General features: G+C 32.0%; 1 non-coding gene across 1 annotated transcript; it reads right to left on the reverse strand.

The window, feature by feature from the left end:
* Positions 1 to 7078: 7078 nt before the first annotated feature.
* On the reverse strand, positions 7079 to 7168 carry LOC124895792. The gene has a single exon (XR_007051884.1). It is a non-coding gene; the product is annotated as a small nucleolar RNA snoR26 (small nucleolar RNA).
* Positions 7169 to 7533: the final 365 nt, after the last annotated feature.

Consider the following 7533-nt stretch of genomic DNA (forward strand, 5'->3'; position numbering starts at 1 on the left):
AAATCGTTAAGAGAGAGAAATCAACAAAGGGTGAGAAGAGAGAGAAAGACGCCTTTTTTTCCTCCGTTTTCCATTATATAGGCTAACATTTGGATCAAAGTGTAAATTTAAAAACTTGTGGGTTATTTTCAAACTTCCCCAACTTTCTTAATCCATAATAAAGTAATTGTCACATCCACCTAATAATTAAGACTTGTGTCACCTACACCTCATTTTAAAATTCTTTTGTCACCTGTAGCCGAAACCCCCTAGTTTCTTTCTGATGTTAAATTGGAGTACTGTTTAATACTAAAAGTGATATATTCCAATCTAGAGTTTGAATTTGAGATATTCAACTAATTAAGGATGAAAAGATATTTATTACCATATTATAAAATTTAGCAGAGTTTACAAATTTATTTTTATTCGTGTAATCTTAAAAGAATTTTTATTTCACACGTAAAATATTTAAAAATGACATACATGAGATCACCCGGTATTTTCTTTCATTCAACTTATAAAGGCTATATTCATTCACTTCCTCTAATTTCATGTGAAGGTATTACTGTTTGAAATTTCTGAACTATGATTTTTAACAACATTTTAAACTATTAGCTATGTTAACTAATAACGTATTTCGCCATGCTTCTAAAAGGCCAAAGATACTTATTAAAAAATATTTCCTCTCTTTGTTTTACTTGTCACTTTTTTATATCCATATTCATTACGAAAATAATGATTCGTATAGTAATTTTACCATATTATCCTTATTAATTGATGTTTAGTAATAGGTATTGAAAAAAAATTTGGAGAATAAATAATTAATGCTAAGGGTAAAACATAAAAAAAAATATCTTTTCTTGATTTATCAAAATGACAAATAAAAATAAAAATCAAATTAAAAAAAATAATCACAAGCAAATCCGAACAATGAAAGTATTTATTAGTGTGTATTTTGTTTTGTGCATGCTTATAAGATTCTCAAAATTTTATGTCCCATTTCACGCAAAAATCTCCTTAAACTATTTCCATCCCCTTTAATTAGTATGTATATATGTGTATGCGTATATCCAAAGTCTCATTAATTATTGTGGATATATCCAAAGTCCCATCAACTAGTGTGTATATATGTGTAATGTGTATACACATATACATTATATATATTATATTCCAAAATCTCATTATAACTTAGGGGTAGTTTGGTAGAGTGTATTAAAAATATAATACATGCATTATGGTTTGTGTATTAGTAGTACCATGTTTGATATCCTTTTTTAGACTATGCATAACTAATATTTGCATTAGTTGTATACACTTTTGTGTATTAAAGTGTGTATTACCAATACACATCATTTTCCATGTATTAGCAATACAAAGTCTTCAACACATGCATTAACTTAATAAATTACAAAATCACCCTCAAATCATTGTCCCTCTTTCTCTTTTCTGCAGTTTACCATGGAAAAGCAACAATAATTTTCTCAAGTTCTCCTTCTTCCGTCCAATTAATCAAATAATAGTTGCTTTATGCATCAGTCCTGCTTTACTCTTTTGTTCTATTATTTATTTTGTTCCGTCAAAGATCTTCAACAACATCACTTCCTAAACTTCTCCAATTAGCATCAAAATTTCCCTTCTCTTTCAACTTATGTAATACCCCGTACTTTTTCCTAACTTGAAATTGTCCCAAGAATGTTAGAAGCTTTCTTTGAAAGATAAATCCATATTTGTACACGTAAATTTTTTAAGATTTTCACTCTTTATCATGTGAAAAATTGAATTAGCTTTCTAACGATACCAATTTCGTCCAAATTCAGTATCGGAGTGAAAAGTTATAAACATTTTACTGAGAGCTGTCAGAATCGCCCAGATGTGATGGCCAGGTTGACGGACCGTCGCAGCCAAGGCAGTGAGGCAACCTTCTGGATAAGGTGCGACAGACAGGTTGACGGATCGTAGAACTTACAACGGACCGTCTCCCAAGCCGTCACTACTTAGGCAGTAAGTCCTTTTCCTGGTCCACGTGTGACGGTCGAAACAACTGACCGTCGAGCCAGCGACGGACCGTCGCACCCACCGTCGCACATCCCGTTCAATTATTTTAAGACATTTTTAAAGGGGCTTTTTGGTCTTTTACCACCCGTTTATATACCACTAATATCCGACCAAGGCTCCAAAAAAAATTCATTATTCTTCCGCAACACCAAAAATTAGGGTTTTCTCCCTAAGAGCAATCCTTAAGCAACAAAATCCAAATCTTCTTCACGAACTAAGAGATTCAAATTCTTCAAGTTCAAGAACTTCAAGAAACTCACTACCAGGTATGCATAGTATTCATTCATGTACTCCTTTTGTCCATGAAGCCCAAGAATCTCTTTTCAAAGTTCAAGTGTATGGATTCCTTATTTCATATTGTGTTTGCTTTTGTTCATGTTGATAATGACCAATTGAATTCTAATCCATGTTGGGTGATCAATTTTATATGGAATTGATTAGTATAGGTGTAGATTCATGTGAACCAATGATTAAACCCTTGGATGATGAAATTAACATTGAATCATGATGTTTATTTGTTGTATAATGTTTTCTACATGTACTATACTTACCATGTGTTTGATTAAATGCCTATGTGAAGAAAAAGTGCCCAACTAGTATGATATTATGTAATCCTCATGTATGTACAAGTTTATGCATATCACATGTTTGATGAAATGCCTCAATAAATGAATTATGGATTGTGATGTTGGTCACGTATTCAAGAAAGTCATGCTTTGTCAGTTCCTTTCCATCAAGTCCTGGGGGTACTTGTACCCGATAATTTAGTTGTGTGCCTAGAGCCAGTGTCATGTTTCCAAGATATCCTCAGTTAAGTCATGTTCAGTAGAATTCAGTTAGTCATATGACTCAGGAAAACTCAGTAAAACTCAGAAATCCTAGTAATCTCAGTAATACAAAAATCTCAGTAATATTCCGTCAGTCAACGGAACTCAGTTAACTCAATCCAGTTCAGTTCAGTTCAGTAATTCATGTATAGTGTCTATTCAGATGGGAGTAGAAATTAGATCGAGTAAATCCAATGATGGGAACACACATGTCAGATGAGGGTGTGATTCTTAGAAGTAATCTTTGCTTTTCAGAACTATATAGCCAGCATAGATTGAGACATCAACACTGTCAGATGAGGGTTGATAAAATAGATAAGCACTGTCAGATGAGGGTCCCACCATTCTCTTTTGGGGACACTTTCAGATGAGGGTCACTCACAGGTTGTCCTTACCGGTGGCACAGTATAGAGACCCTTCTAATTGGGGTTACAGATTGGACCCCAACTCAGCTATAATGCGTTATTTGGGGCATGTCGGTTAGATAACTACTTCCCACAGTTTCAGCTACAGAAATCAGGACTGTCAGATACAGTCATTCAGTCTCAATAATAGAATTCAGATAGTTCTACAGAATTCAGGACTGCCAGAGACAGTTAACTTAGAATAGTACGAAACTCAGCTAGTTCCATCAAATTCAGGACTGTCAGATACAGTCACTCATGTTATCAGTTATATCAGTCATCAGAACTCAATTACCAGTCATGTTAGTTATCAGTAAATTCATGTCATCACGATCTCAATTATAGTTACTATGTATTCATGCATGCATTCTCACATTCATATTAGTCAGTTAGTCAGTATTGTTAATGCATATGAACCCCATGTATTCAACCTACCTCATATGCATACTATTACATTCAAAGTACTGACGCATTTGCGCTATGGTGTCTTATACCATAGGTTCAGAGACACGAGCCCCAGAGCATCAGTAGATTCCGGTCTCAGCAGTCAGAGTTAGCAGTAAGTCCTCATCTTTCGAGGACATAATCATTACTGTATTACTTCATTAATTTATTTATTAGTTGGAGTTCGTTGGGGACATGTCCCATCAACTTCTTATTCAGACAGTTCAGTCATGATTTAGAGGCTTTTCAGACTACAGTATGTTTAGATAGTTTATTTAGTTGTTTTGAGTATTTCATACCCCACCCAGATGTTATATTTTTTACGAGATATTATATCTCAGTTTTGAACCTTATGGCCTTTCAGCCTTTAATTCCACAATCATTCAGTCCATTATGCAGTGTTCAGGTACAAATATCAGTCATGAGTTAGCTTGTGGTTCTTCGGGGTCATGAGCACCGTGTAGCATTTGGGGTACCAGGTTCGGGACATTACAACTTACCTTCACTACTAAAAAATGCCTAAAAAGCGACGGCCAGCATCGCTTTTTTGGGCAAAATCGATGAAAATCCATCATTTTTTTTTCATCTAAAGAAGGAGCGTTGTTTTTGAAAACGACGGTCTGCGTCGCATTAGAGAAAAAAATTTAGTTATTTTTTGAAAAATCAACGTTGTGCGTCGCTTTTTGTTCTTCATGTGAAGAACACATGATGAACAAAAAGCGACATTGGTCGTCACTTTTTATTCTTCATAATGAAGGAAAAAAGCGACGTTCGCCGTCGCTTTTTATTCTTTATAATAAAGAAGAAAGCAACGTTGGCCGTCTCTTTTTATTTTTCATAATGAAGAAAAAATGCGACGTTGGCCATCGCTTTTTGTTCTTCATAATGAAAGAAAAAGAGACGTTGGCCGTCGCTTTTTGTTCTTCATAATGAAGAAAAAAAGGGACGTTGGCCGTCTAATGAAGACAAAAAGCGACGCTGGCCGTCGCGTTTTTTTAAAATTCATTTTAAAAATTTTCAGAAAAGCGACGAACAAAAGGGACCACTTGCCAAATAAAAATGCAATTCAATATATACAGCCTCATGCAATACACATTTCTAAAATAACCATACAACGCACTACATTATCAAAATATTTAAGCAATTCAAATCAACAACACTTAAACAACCAAATTCAAAATACAAAACACTTAATAATTAATCCAACAACCACCAAAACACTTAAACAATACTAAAGTTTTTTCATAGGAGTATACAGGTGTCCGAAATTTCATTTTAGCAGTTGACTTCGAACTTTTATCAGGGACGAGGCAAATCACTTTCACCACCGAATGTCATCTGTATGCAAGTTTACATCAAAACATATAAAAATCAAGTCATTTATTCATATGTCATGCGACTACACTTAATATTTTCAAGTTACTAGTACATATTTCAAGATACTACACTCAAAACCATTTTCAAATATCTAATTGACATTTTATTTCACTATATTTAACCATTTTCAAATAACTAGTAGACATTTCAAGTAACTACACTTACCCATTTTCAAGTCAATAAGTACACATTTCAAATCACTACACTTAACTATTTTCAATTAACTAAATCACATTTCAAGTCAATATACTTAATCATTTTCAAGTAACTATACTTTATTATTTTAAAGTTGTTAGTACACATTTCAAGTGACTACACTTAACCATCTTCAAGCATCGAGTTCACAATTTTAAGTAACTACACTAAACCGTTTTCAAGTCACAAGTTCACAATTTCAAGTAACTACACTTAATCATTTTCAAGTCACTACAATTAATAATTTTCAAATAACTTATTCACTAGTACACATTTCAAGTCACTAAACTCAAACCATTTTCAAATAGCTAATTAACATTTCAAGTCACTATACTTAACCACTTTCAAGTAACTACACTTAACCATTTTCAAGTCACCAAACCATTTTCAAATAACTAGTAGACATTTCAAGTCACTACACTTAACCATTTTTTCAAATAACTAATTCACATTTCAAGTCACTACACTTAACCATTTTCAAATAATTAATTCACATTTCAAGTCACTATACTTAACCATTTTCAAGTAACTACTTTACATTTAAAATAACTATACTTAACCGTTTTCAAGTCACTAAACTTAATCATTCATTTAAAGTCACCATACTTAACCACTTTCAAGTAACTAATTCACATTTCAAGTAACTACACTTAACCATTTTCAAGTCACTAGTAACTGATTTCAAGTCACAAGTTTGCAATTTCAAGTAACTACACTAAACCATTTTCAAGTCACTACACTTAATAATTTTCAAATAACTTATTCTCATTTCAAGTCACTACACTCCAACCATTTCAAATAGCTAATTAACATTTCAAGTCATTATACTTAACCATTTTCAAGTCATGTACTAGCATTTCAAGTCACTATACTTAATCATTTTCAAATAACTAGTAGACATTTCAAGTCACTAAACTTACCAATTTTTCAAATAACTAATTCACATTTCAAGTAACTACACTTAACCATTTTCAAATAATTAATTCACATTTCAAGTCACTATACTTAACCATTTTCAAGTAACTACTTTACATTTAAAATAACTATACTTAACCATTTTCAAGTCACTACACTTAATCATTCATTTCAAGTCACTATACGTAACCACTTTCAAGTAACTAATTCACATTTCAAGTAACTACACTTAACCATTTTCAAGTCACTAGTAACCGATTTCAAGTCACAAGTTTGCAATTTCAAGTAACTACACTAAACCATTTTCAAGTCACTACACTACACTTAATAATTTTCAAATAACTTATTCACATTTCAAGTCACTACACTCGAACCATTTCAAATAGCTAATTAACATTTCAAGTCACTATACTTAACCATTTTCAAGTAACTACACTTAACCATTTTCAAGTCATGTACTAGCATTTCAAGTCACTATACTTAATCATTTTCAAGTCACAAGTTCTCAATTTCAAGTAACTACATTTAATCATTTTCAAGTCACTACACTTAATAATTTTCAAATAACTTATTCACATTTCAAGTCACTAGTACATATTTCAAGTCATTTTCAAGTCATGTATTAGCATTTCAAGTCACTACACTTAACTATTTTCAACTAACTAATTCACATTTTCAAGTCACTATATTTAACTATTTTCAAATAACTACACTTAACCATTTTCAAGTCACTAGTTATTTTACAAATGATTTTACAAAAATCACTGTTAACATATTTGCAAAAAATTAATGATTTTGATTAGGAAATAAATAAATCTTTCCAATAGAATGATTTTGAATGGAGTGAAAAATACTATGCAAGCAAAGAAAGAAGGAAAAGAAAAGCATCTCAGAAATGTTCCCCCATCATTATCTTCATTCAACAATCAAAGTGCAAGGATAACAAATTGGATTATTCATCATTGATGCCTTTTATGAGAAAAGGAAGATATTGCATAAAACAAATAAGAAAGACTAAACAGAAGAGATTGAAAATATCTAAAGTTTAGATATTAAATTTATCTATTTTTAATTTATCTCTGAAAATTAGTCCAACTAACTTTTGAAAAGCGAAATATTACAAGTAAAAGTGAAGAGAGTGAGTAGCTATTTGATGTGAGGCAAACAAAGTTCCACATCTTGAACTATCAGACTCATATCAAAGTAATTTTTGCTAAACTTTTTTTTTCATTCAAAAGTTTTGAGGTGAAAGATTAAGGATCTATCTGTTTTATTTCTTGTACAAGGACAAGTAGACATTGAAAGATGCTTCTCAATTTACTACTACTTCTAACACA

The sequence above is a fragment of the Capsicum annuum genome, unplaced genomic scaffold, assembly GCF_002878395.1.
Source record: "Capsicum annuum cultivar UCD-10X-F1 unplaced genomic scaffold, UCD10Xv1.1 ctg996, whole genome shotgun sequence".
NCBI lineage: Eukaryota > Viridiplantae > Streptophyta > Magnoliopsida > Solanales > Solanaceae > Capsicum > Capsicum annuum.